Here is a 12,739-nt window from a genome sequence, read left to right as displayed (position 1 = left end):
TTGACTGGGAAAAGTACAGTGGGGACCTCCACTCATCCATTCTCCCACATAACTCAGTGGTTTGCTGAGAAAATGTTCAGAAAGCATAGCTTCTCACAGGTTTAACAATGTATTAGAGGATGTTTAAGCATTTCAGGGCAACTTAGCAATAAACATACCCTCTAATATATTGAAGGCTAACCAATGATGGAAGTGTAATAGGAAGTTCCTTGGAGTTCTTCTCAGCCTGCTGATATCATTGCACTGCTATAATGTCCTTCCAGAAACCTTTAGAAGTACTTAACTTTAGCACCATGTCATGTTAATGCACTGTCTCATTGCTTGCTGCTTTATTTCCAATCTGTCTATGGAATATGTTATGTAAAGATACTTAAACATGTGATCATTCAGAAATATTAAGCATACAAAAGATAGATAAGAGTTCTGGGTGTAATGTCCCCACCTCTATTCCGGGAGGCCCCAGTTCAGGTCCCACTTGCTCAAGAGGTATGTAATAAAATATCTGAACAAGTTCAGTAGAAAATATCGAAAATGACATGAATGACAAAACATGCATTCAGTAACACAAAAGGTCAAGGACTACAAAAATAATATGGTCCACTTGTCGTTTACACTAAACAAGGACTGTGTACTGTCTAACCAACAGATTCTTAAACAATTAAACAAATCCATATCCAGCTTTTTCATTCTGGAAGAAAGTTTCAATTGGTTGTCCTTGGCATTTCATGCTCAGCAAGTTCTTGCTCTATCATAGTGTTGTGTATGACCTTCCTTTTTAATATCTTTGTCCTTATCTTCATCTTGAGAAGATTGATGATAATCACTCATTGTATCTGCATCCAGAACATGCCTTCCCCTTTGCCACCTCCATTTGCAAAGGGCACAGAGTGCTGCAATGATGTGAAACAGGCTTCCTGGGCTATTCTCCAAGATTCTGAAGGGGCAGGCCAGGAATCAGAGCATCATTTTAAGAAGGCCCGGAATCTCTTCCATTAAGGCCCTGATACATGCACGAGCAGCATTGAATCTTCATTCTATATCAGTGAGAGGGTGCAATGACTCAAACAATGCTGTTCTCTCTGTGAGATCTATGAACAGATAATCTGTCAGAAATATCAGAATGACAATACACTGAGCCCTTACATCTGACACAATGAAGCCTCTTATTATGCCCACAAACATTATGGAGCACTCTTAGGTATGTGGCCTTATCTAATTGACTATTGTACAATCAAAATTTTCATGCTACATTGGAAATAAAATTCTGTCAGTTAACCACCATGATAATTTCACCACCTACCCCATGCTGCAAATGGAAAGTTCCCTTCCACATCACATGCTTGCATATTTACTCTGCAGTTTGCAAATTTGGCAACTGCGACTTATTATCTTGCTCTGTTTGTGGTGGAACATGAATGTGCTTGTGAAATGGAACTGTGGCTTCCACTTTTAAATGCCTTGTTATAATTACACTTGCTTAGTTACATTGACAAGGAGGCAATTACTGTATACAGTGTGATGGCTGTGATTGCTTGACAGCTTATTTTTTATTGTGTATTCTTGGACAAACCCACCAATGAAGTGCAAATTGAAGTGATATGGATGGCATTAGAGAACAAGTGGAGGCTTGATAACTACAATTACCCTTAGCAGGGCCTCTGATTCCAAGCAGACAAATACAGCAAGTTACTCTGCTCACTTTGCACATGGTGTCAGCTATTTCTGTGGTGATTGCACAGTTGACTCCAATGGGTGTCTGTCTGTGTGGAGTTTGGACACAGGTTTTCTATGTATGCTCCAGTTTCCTCCCATAGTCCAAAGATGCGCAGGTTAGATGTACTGGCCAAGCTAAATTACCCACAGTGTCCAGGGATGTATAGGCTAGGTGGACTGACCATGGTAAAATGCACTGTTACAGAGATAGTGTGGGGAGGTCTTCAGATTGTTGGTGCAGACCTGATGGGCCAAACAGCCTCTTTCCACACTGGAGGGATTCTATGAGACTGGCAGCTACCAAGTAAGCAATCAAATTAGTGAATTCCAGGGAAGTGAGCTAAGACCCATAAGATGTATCTTGTCATGGTCATGGATCATCCAGGAACATTAGTTTAAAGAAGAAAGGGCCAAGGCAAGCATTCAATAGCTGCCCGGTATCCACCCTGATTTAATTATTGGGAATTCGCACCATTAGGTTTCTCAGGGAAGGAGAGGAGAATTGGAAGTATTGTATAAATAATGTGAGTTGGGATTTAATGAATTGGAAATGCATGGAAATAATGTGGGTCCTCTCAAATTTGAGATTTTGAAGTTGACATTTATGGCTTGAGGGCAAAATCAGGAAAAGTTTTCTCAATGTCAAGAATCCGGTCATTTTCAAGGTGTTTTGCCACCTTTGTTGCCATTACGCACATCACTTCAAGGAGGGAAAAAATCTAACCAAATATTTCATACGCTAAAGTGCAAAAGCATTTGTGTGTTATACTTATTGCAAAGAACAGAGAGATTACAGTATGACATGGTGTCATTGACCAGGAAATAGCTTTAGAGGTGACAGAAAACATTTTGTGTGAGTATGTTTTCAAACTGATATGAAATATTGAAATACAGCTCCTTTTTACCACTGTACAAACATAACGAAAGAGACAATCAAATTCTATTATGTTGCTTCAATCACAAAAATTTGAAAAACAAACAATGTGAACACATAATGTTACTATGACCAGTTGAGAAGATTCTAATCAGATTCCTTAATCTGCAAAGTTACAACTACAATTTTCTCTACAGTTTAATAAATAGACTATCCAACTTTCTGAGACTGAAGGTATATAACTTGGTGAACACTGCAACTGTGGATGGAAACAGGTGAGGCGAAGCTTCGTTGTTTTAACTTTTCCAATCATTTTTTCCTGGAGTAAATTATCAAAATGTGGAAGGTTTACACATTGATAAGATCTTGCAAATTTTGGAAACTGAACTGGGTTAAGTTAGTGCCTCACCACAATAATATTACTTGGCCTTCAGACTGCTGTCGTCTATGTGGATCTGTCCTCAGTGACGTGGATACTTCAGATGGGGTATGTGTTAACAGCAAAGTTAATAGCAACATATGGTAATGTCCAACACATCATTCTTGAAGGCAAGAAACGGAGGCCATATTCATTTGAGGGATACAACTGCAACTGTTGGAATAAGATCAGTAGCAAAGGTCTCAGGTTGGTCTCTCTCAGTTCTACTGCTGGAAGGTGCTTCCATGTGAATTTTCAGTTTCACTGCTGCCTCCGTCTCTATCTCATTGTCTTCGTTCCCATAAAATCAAGAGCTTTTTATATTCTCACAGCCATTGCAACTGGCCACTTTTCCTGTTACTGAATAAGACCTCAATTCTGGTGGTCTCACCCAGCTCACCTCAGTCAACCCTGCATAAGATTTCTGTTCTTTTTGAGGACCTGGAAGAGTGAGAATTCCTAAGTCCCATTTCCCAACTTCATGGACCCTGATGTCTTTGGGTTGGGTGTTTGTTCAATCCTTACAAAGCTACTTGAGGATGCCCACATGAGACCTGAAAGAGATAAAGCTGATACCTACCTGACTTCTGGCCTGCCTGGCACATTCCAGGTGCACATAGGTAGAAAAGTCAATATTTCACGTTTGAAACAATAGTTGTAGAGTTGCTTTTCTCCATTTGAAATCTCCAGTCTACGGTTCGGTTCATTCCCTGTGCTTTTCTTCACCAATATTTAATTCCCTTTTAAAAGCTTATTGACTAAATTTCAATAGCAATTTGTAGTGGAGAATTTTACACTCAGAGCATCCTCTTTGTAAAGTTTTTTTTTCCCCTCTAATACGTCTATTAACTCTTTTCACACTTCTGCGATTTTGGACATTTTCCTTCCGACTAATAACATAGTATCAGTAAAATGCTGGCGTGAATTTCAAATGTCTCACTGTATCTTTGGAAGAATATCAACAAAAGCTGTCATTTATGCTACTTTTTCTGAGTTGCTGCTGATTTTCTGCCAATGTTACAGCAGGAGATCAGAAGTACCCCAGCAAGGATTCTAGCCAAGACTTATAGAGCACCCTACAACATTTTTGTTGTGAATCTGCACAAATCGTGACTGGTCCTTCATTCTGAGTACAAATAGAATTGTCTTTCTAATATTAATGCTGTGGCTTTGCTTGTTTTGAATTTTATTGCTGAGAATTCTGTTTGACTTCATATTTTATAAATCAAAACATTTCCTTCTCCAAACGTCTATGGAAAAAGGAAAGTTCATGTTTAAGGTCAACAATCTTTACTTTGGATATTTTTAGGCCCAGGATCAATGCACCCAGTAAGTTGCCTGGCTGTGCAGCCATTTGAACGCTCCCGATTTCCACATGAGAAAGGGTACAATTCATTCCAGTTTCTACAGCATATCCCTTGCGTAAAAATGATTAAAGATGCAAATTAAAGATGCAATATTAATCAAAGTTCTGCTGAATATTTGTGGAACAATAACCTTTAACTATTTTTCCCTGAAACTTGTTGTCACTCCCAATAGATGTCCCTCCACAGTCACCCCCCTGTAGAAGAATTTAGAATGTGCAATTTGTAATTGATCAAGCAAAGAGAAAAACATGACCCCTGAATTGCCAAACAATGGTGTCAGGATTTAGTGGCTGTGTTGTTTTCGGAGATCAGAAGACATGACAGTTTAATAATGTGACTGTATATAACATTGAGTGCAGTTGTACACAAATTTGGGCAAAAGCCTCTTTGTCTCTGTCAGATAACATACACAACTTTTTGATTGCTGCAGTATGTACCGCATGAGTTGTTCATATCTTCCCTCAGACCATCTTCTAAACACTAAAAGTTAAACTAATCTCTAAAAATGGTTTTTAGAGGTGCTTCTATTTCTGAATACTCATGTCAACTTCAACAAAATTAACCTTCAGTTTTTGCTTCAAAATGGCACATATACACGTTATTCTTATGTAACTTTAGCTGTTTTTGAATTTAATTTGCCTCAGTTTGGATCTCCTTTAGGTTTTCATCATTCCTGAACTGAGAAAATTAGCAATTTGATAATTATTTCTCTCCACCAACCAGGTATATTTCCCTTGTCCCATCCTGCCAGCTGGACATTACATATTATTAATTATCATTCATTTTGCCTAGTTCCTACCCACAATATATTACTTCTCTGATTTTCTTCTCTCCTGTTGCTGTCTCAACCTTGAATTGTCTTTGACTAAGCCCATGGCTATCATCTTGGAAATTCCCTGCTAGAGCCATTGCAGCTTCAACTATTGCCTGATTACAATGTCATTTCAGCTTCCACTTTCTCCTCTTTCGGATACTTTCGTGGTTAATCTCACCAACCCTCTTTCCATCCCCAGCATCCCACCTGCCACCATTTTTTTAGACTCCGCCTGTGAATCAACAGTCACTGCTCCTGGTTGCATCTTCCTCAATGTTAGTTTTATCTACATTTTACTTTGATGTTGATCAGGTAGGATTCAGGATTGTACCCAGTGTCTTCCTTTCATGTTGTCCTGGAGTTGTCTGACAACTGTGTCAAACCTGAGATCAACCAAACTTTGAGAAAATTTTCCCTTCATCCTCTTAGCTCATTTAACAAAAGACTTAGCAGGATCGATCGACAGCATGTATGAATCATGGTTTGTCCTTAATACTTGTGGCATAGCTACCAAACTGCAAATATCACATCATAAGTATGCCTACCAGCTCTGAAACCACTCTGGCCAATTGGCAGAGGTCATAGGAGCAGGTTGTTTATTATTCATGCATTTAAAGAAAAAATTAAAAGGTCTTCCTATCAAAGTGTAATCTTAACCAGTTATAGGAAGGGTATTATTAAGCTAGAGAGGGTCCAGAAGTGTATTACCAGGATATTGTCAGGTATGGAAGGTTTCAGTTATAAAGAAAGGCTCAATAGGCAAGGACATTTTTCACTGGTGCATTGGAGGTTGAGCGGTGAGATTATAGAATTTTATAAGATCAAGAGGGATATACTTAGGGTGAACGGTAGTTGTCTTTGCCCAAGGTTGTGAATATAGAGACGGTTAATGGGGGTGTCTTTTCCATAAGATGAGGGATTTCAAAGACCAGGGCACATTTTTCAGATAAGAGGAGAGATATTTAAAGAAGTCTTGAGGGGCAATTTTTTTTACACAGAATGTGGTTTGCGTGTGAAACAATCTTTCTGAGGAAGTGGTGGAGGGAAATGGGCCAGGATCAGGCAAGTGGGGCTGCCTTAGTTTGGGATTATGCTCAGCACGGACTGGTTGGACAGAAGGGTCTGTTCCTGTGCTGTATAACTCAATGATTCTATCAATCTAATCAAATGGTGAACCTACTACTTCAATTCATCCAAAGGTAGATTGTTAAGGGTCTTTTCTGAGGGAGAAAGTGTTTAGAAAACCAAGTTCGTGCCACCAGTCGTCCTGTGCCTATGTTGTTTTATCTGCAAAGTTCTTAAAATAATTCTCAACTGGCAATTATTCAAGTTAGAATTATGTCAGTGATTTTCTGCAACTGGATAATAAATCTACTCAGTGATGATGGGAACTGCAGATGCTGGAGAATCCAAGATAATAAAATGTGAGGCTGGATGAACACAGCAGGCCAAGCAGCATCTCAGGAGCACAAAAGCTGACGTTTTGGGCCTAGACCCTTCATCAGAGAGGGGGATGGGGAGAGGGTTCTAGAATAAATAGAGAGAGAGGGGGAGGTGGACTGAAGATGGAGAGAAAAGAAGATAGGTGGAGAGGAGAGTATAGGTGGGGAGGTAGGGAGGGGATAGGTCAGTCCAGGAAAGACGGACAGGTCAAGGAGGTGGGATGAAGTTAGTAGGTAGGAGATGCGGCTTGGGGTGGGAGGAAGGGATGGGTGAGAGGAAGAACAGGCTAGGAAGGCAGAGACAGGTTGGACTGGTTTTGGGATGCAGTGGGTGGAGGGGAAGAGCTGGGCTGTTTGTGTGGTGCAGTGGGGAGAGGGGACGAACTGGGCTGGTTTTGGGATGCGGTGGGGAAAGGGGAGATTTTGAAGCTGGTGAAGTCCACATTGATACCATTGGGCTGCAGGGTTCCCAAGCGGAATATGAGTTGCTGTTCCTGCAACCTTCGGGTGGCATCATTGTGGTACTGCAGGAGGTCCATGATGGACATGTCATCTAAGGAATGGGAGGGGGAGTGGAAATGGTTTGCGACTGGGAGGTGCAGTTGTTTATTGCAAACCGAACGGAGGTGTTCTGCAAAGCGGTCCCCAAGCCTCCGCTTGGTTTCCCCAACGTAGAGGAAGCCACACTAGGTACAGTGGATGCAGTATACCACATTGGCAGATGTGCAGGTGAACCTCTGCTTAATATGGAAAGTCATCTTGGGGCCTGGGATAGGGGTGAGGGAGGAGGAATGGGGGCAAGTGTAGCATTTCCTGCGGTTGCAGGGGAAGGTGCCGGGTATGGTGGGGTTGGAGGGCAGTGTGGAGCGAACAAGGGAGTCACGGAGAGAGTGGTCTCTCTGGAAAGCAGACAAGTGTGGGGATGGAAAAATGTCTTGGGCGGTGGCGTCGGATTGTAGATGGCAGAAGTGTTGGAGGATGATGCGTTGTATCCGGAGATTGGTGGGGTGGTGTGTGAGAACGAGGGGGATCCTCTTTGGGCGGTTGTGGCAGGGGCGGGGTGTGAGGGATGTGTTGTGGGAAATGTGGGAGACGCGGTCAAGGGCGTTCTCGACCACTGTGGGGTGAAAGTTGCGGTCCTTGAAGAACTTGGACATCTGGGATGTGCGGGAGTGGAATGCCTCATCCCGGGAGCAGATGCGGCGGAGGCGGAGGAATTGGGAATAGGGGATGGAATTTTTGCAGGAGGGTGGGTGGGAGGAGGTGTATTCTAGGTAGCTGTGGGAGTCGGTGGGCTTGAAATGGACATCAGTTACAAACTGGTTGCCTGAGATGGAGACTGAGAGGTCCAGGAAGGTGAGGGATGTGCTGGGGATGGCCCAGGTGAACTGAAGATTGGGGTGGAAGGTGTTGGTGAAGTGGATGAACTGTTCAAGCTCCTCTGGGGAGCAAGAGGCGGCGCCGACACAGTCATCAATGTAATGGAGGAAGAGGTGGGGTTTGGGGCCTGTGTAGGTGCGGAAGAGGGACTGTTCCACGTAACCTACAAAGAGGCAGGCATAGCTGGGGCCCATGCGGGTGCCCATGGCTACCCCCTTTGCCTGTAGGAAGTGGGAGGAATCGAAAGAGAAGTATTTGTGGGTGAGGATGAGTTCGGCTAGTCGGGTGAGGGTGTCGGTGGTGGAGGACTGGTCAGGCCTGCGGGACAGGAAGAAGCGGAGGGCCTTGAGGCCATCTGCATGCGGAATACAGGTGTATAGGGACAGGACGTCCATGGTGAAAATGAGATGTTGGGGTCCAGGGAATTGGAAGTCCTGGAGGAGGTGGAGGACGTGGGTGGTGTCACGGACGTAGGTAGGGAGTTCCTGGACCAAAGGGGAGAAAATGGAGTCCAGATAGGTGGAGATGAGTTCAGTGGGGCAGGAACAGGCTGAGACAATGGGTCGACCAGGGCAGGCAGGTTTGTGGATAACCAGCCCAGCTCTCCCCCTCCACCCACTGCATCCTAAAACCAGTCCAACCTGTCTCTGCCTCCCTAACCTGTTCCTCCTCTCACCCATCCCTTCCTCCCACCCCAAGCCACACCTCCATCTCCTACCTACTAACCTCATCCCACCTCCTTGACCTGTCCGTCTTCCCTGGACTGACCTATCCCCTCCCTACCTCCTCACCTATACTCTCCTCTCTACCTATCTTCTTTTCTCTCCTTCTTCGGTCTGCCTCCCCCTCTCTCCCTATTTATTTCAGAACCCTCTCCCCATCCCCCTCTCTGATGAAGGGTCTAGGCCTGAAACGTCAGCTTTTGTGCTCCTGAGATGCTGCTGGGCCTGCTGTGTTCATCCAGCCTCACATTTTATTATCTATAATAAATCTACTCAGCAGCTTTCCAAAAAGTCCTAGAGTGTTTCCCTTGCTGTGTACAGCAATTAGTATTAAATAACCATTCATGGAAACATAATAATTAGCTGTTTTCATGATTCACATTTTTGTTAACAGTCAAATTCTGCAGTTGAGGAAGACAAAGGTAAATTTTAAGTGTTTTTGAACCAACATTAACCCTTCTACTTGCAGTCCATTTCAAGCATCTCCAAATGTTGCTTTGGTGATAAATCAGTAAAAAGCTTGGCTAAAATTCCCAACAAATCATATCCACAAACTGTTTATGTTTGTAATAATTTATTGTGTGAACAAAGCTATCAGTGGAAATGGAAACATGCCCCATGTGACGACATTCTGGCATCATTATTGATATGTGTGAAATTTGTTTCAAAAAGATTTCTTTTAGTAAATTAAGAAATGAAGTGGTGAGGGCAGTTGGGAGCAGTTGGCTGTCCCTAGCAACCTGAGTAGGTCATAAGTTTTCAAACTTGACTCGCAGCTTAACAAAATATATCTCTTATGACCGAAGCTTCCTGTAGCTCTGCTCTACATGTACTGCACTCGTTAGAATGTTTAAGTTGTACCGGAATGGCAATTCCACAACACTATTGAATTGGCACCATGACAATTGAATGATAGGAAGGCCCATACAAAATCAGCAAAAAGCTTCACTTTTGAAATGTTCTCCCAAAGAAACAAAAGGACTCCTTAGCTACTAATCAATCCCTAAAGGAGATGGAATGCCTTTCCCTGGGGCCTTTGTCAGGCCTCAATCTCACTCCTTGAGATGGTGAGCATTCAGCGAAGACCTTCACAAGAAGGTAACTCAATCCCTCCTTCTCCAGGGAAATTAATGGTTTGGTCATAAATGTTAGCATTGAGATGTCTACTTCCCATGAATGTTGAATAAAAAAAGGGAGGTTTTTGTCAAAGCAAAAATGCCTTTAGCAAATTAGAATAATTGCAAAAGAATCATAGTTTGCAGAACTGGCAAAGAGAAGGACTCCTTTAAAATGAGCGTTCTTTGAGGGCTCGCCTGATAGTTTTTAGGGGTTGGTTACTGCCATAAGCTCGATAAGCAGAGTGTGATCCGTAATCAAGCCAACTGCACGGGTAAGGCCCCTGTATTTGCTGTGGTAGTGAATGGAAGCCCGTCTCATCACTTTACTTCAGACAAGTGAAGTGGTTATCCTCAAGCTAAACATTACCTGTTATATCTCTCCATAATGGACAGAAATATCTATGATCCTCTGTAGGCTCTGATTCCTTATATACAATTAAGGTTTTTAACAGTGAGTTCTGAACAAGGGCCATTGGACCCGGAACGTTAACACTGATTTCTCTCCACAGATGCTGCCCAATCTGCTGAGTTTTTCCAGCAATTTCAGCTCTTGGTTCTGAATTCCAGCATCTGCAGTTCTTTCAGTTTATTTTTAAAGTATAGGCACGTTTGGGAGCAACTATGAGGAGAATCTTATATTTAGTTTGGATAAGTACAAGCTGTGTTGGATTTTTTGGAGAGATTCTCACTAAATCCAGCAAGATTTTTTGCCTTACCTTACTTCCTTGACTCCTAGGACATTCTTGATGTTTTATATTAGGGTGTTCCTCCCACCTTCAATCCCAATAAGCTCCATAACCAACAGATCATCCTCTACCCCATTTGAAACATCTCTAGGGTGATGCTACCACCAAAACATTATTCCTTCCTAAACGGTCCATTTCTCCTTCACACCATGATTATGACTACATCTTTCCCAACATTACCTCCTTTCCTCAATAGCACCTTTCCAAGCAAGCATAGAAGATGCAACACCTGTCCGTTCACCTTCCCTCCTCCTATTGTGCATTCAGCAAAACTTAATTTACCTGTATCAGAATAGTAGTTACTTTCTGAAGTTGTTAAACTCAATATTGAGTACAGAAGGTTGGAAAGTGCGGAGGCAAAAAAGTGTTGAGGTGTGGTTCTTGGAGCTTGCATTAAGCTTAATCCGAATGCTGGACTGAATGGTCAGAGTGGGAACAAAATGGAGAATTAAAGAGGTACACCAGTTCTGTCAGCTCCCTTTCCTGCAAAATGTTTTGATCTCTTTGCTAGGAATCAAGCCATGGTCCAAGCCTGACACACCAGATAAACCCAACTTGTCCAGCAAGCTTGTGAACGTGGTCTCACTTTACTGGCTCAACGGTTCCAATGCATGCTAGAAGTCAAAAAAACCCTGGTCTGGAATTTCTGTCCTCAGGCCCCAAATACTTTTACAATTAGGTTAGTGCGAGTTTTATGAGGTCTTCAGTAAATCTAATGGAAAACCAGAACCTAACATGTCAGTGTCTAGACCTAATAACCAATTCTTTCAACCTATTCCCATCAAAGTACTGCAAGAATTGATCAGACAGTTTGCAGGGTTTCAACTCAATATATTGCAAACTTAGCCCATGCCCATTGAACCTGTGTCCCTTTTCCATGCCAGCCTGGTGAATCAGCAAGTACTGTGATTAGTTATCTTCCTTTAAGCCTTAAGTTTGGTCAGTGTGAAACATTTAGCAATGAACAATTGGAGTGAAGATAAGCCTCCATTGGTAGACTCAACAATTGTGATTCTTAAACGAGTAGGGTTACATTATTCTATCCTAAATGGTTGAGCTAGATAGGCTCATCTATGATACCATGGGTAAAGTCACCACTGGATGCGTGGGCTTTGTATATTGTACTTCAGCAAGCTTGGTGTTAGTAGAAATAAGGAGGCCCTGGCTGTGCAAACAATGGCCAGCTTTGGACTCAGCACTTCTGTTATCTTTTTTCATTTGTACCTTTCACTGAATGTAACAGTTAATCATATGGACTGTTCCTCATGCAACAGAAACCAGTGTCTTTTCAAGAACAGGTGATATTGGCGAACTTGTAAATTGCATCGTCCCAACAATTAGAGTAGATGATGTCTGTTTGGTAATTCAAAGTCTATAAAGGTAGTTTTCTGAGGTAGAATTCGTTGACCTTGAAAGCATATAGCTGCAGCTTTACCAGGTAGGATATTCGTACAATGCAAACAAATACAAGCAGCTTTTCAAAGCAGGCTGTGTTTTATTGTTCAAATGGGTAATACCTAATTATTGCCATATTTAACGCTTTAAATCCAACAACTAATTTTAACACCAATACATAGCAACTTAAACAGGAAGTTGAATGGTACTCCTCAAATCCATGCATCAGTTTTGAAACAACAGTTTTCTCCGTAGAATATAATTAGAACATTATAAACCATTACAGCCGAAGTGCAAACTGTAAAAGATTAAATATTAATAGCTAAACTATCTATAGAGGTGAAGGTCTTTCTCCTGTGATTCCTCATTTGTAGCTAATTGTCACCGTGCTTTCACAAAACATTTGATCGCTTTGATGTCAGGATCGAGTAAATGATTAAAGTTTGAGGTAGTGAGGTTAAGTAGGAACTGCAGATGCTGGAGAATCTGAGATAACAAGCTGTAGAGCTGGATGAACACAGCAGGCAAAGCAGCATCAGAGGAGCAGGAAGGCTGATGTTTCAGGCCTAGACCTTGCTTCAGAAACGTCAGTGTTCCTGCTCCTCTGATGCTGCTTGGCCTGCTGTGTTCACCCAGCTCGACACCTTGTTATCTTCGACAAAAATCCTTTCTTTTGTTTTTAGCCACAAAACACTGTCCTCCAATAGCCAACAAAAAGCTTGTTTCTTATAAAGGCAGTTACTGATAGTT

Source organism: Stegostoma tigrinum, chromosome 9 (assembly GCF_030684315.1).
Source record: "Stegostoma tigrinum isolate sSteTig4 chromosome 9, sSteTig4.hap1, whole genome shotgun sequence".
NCBI lineage: Eukaryota > Metazoa > Chordata > Chondrichthyes > Orectolobiformes > Stegostomatidae > Stegostoma > Stegostoma tigrinum.
The sequence above is the reverse complement of the archived record's forward strand: the minus strand, read 5'-3'. Positions refer to the sequence as shown.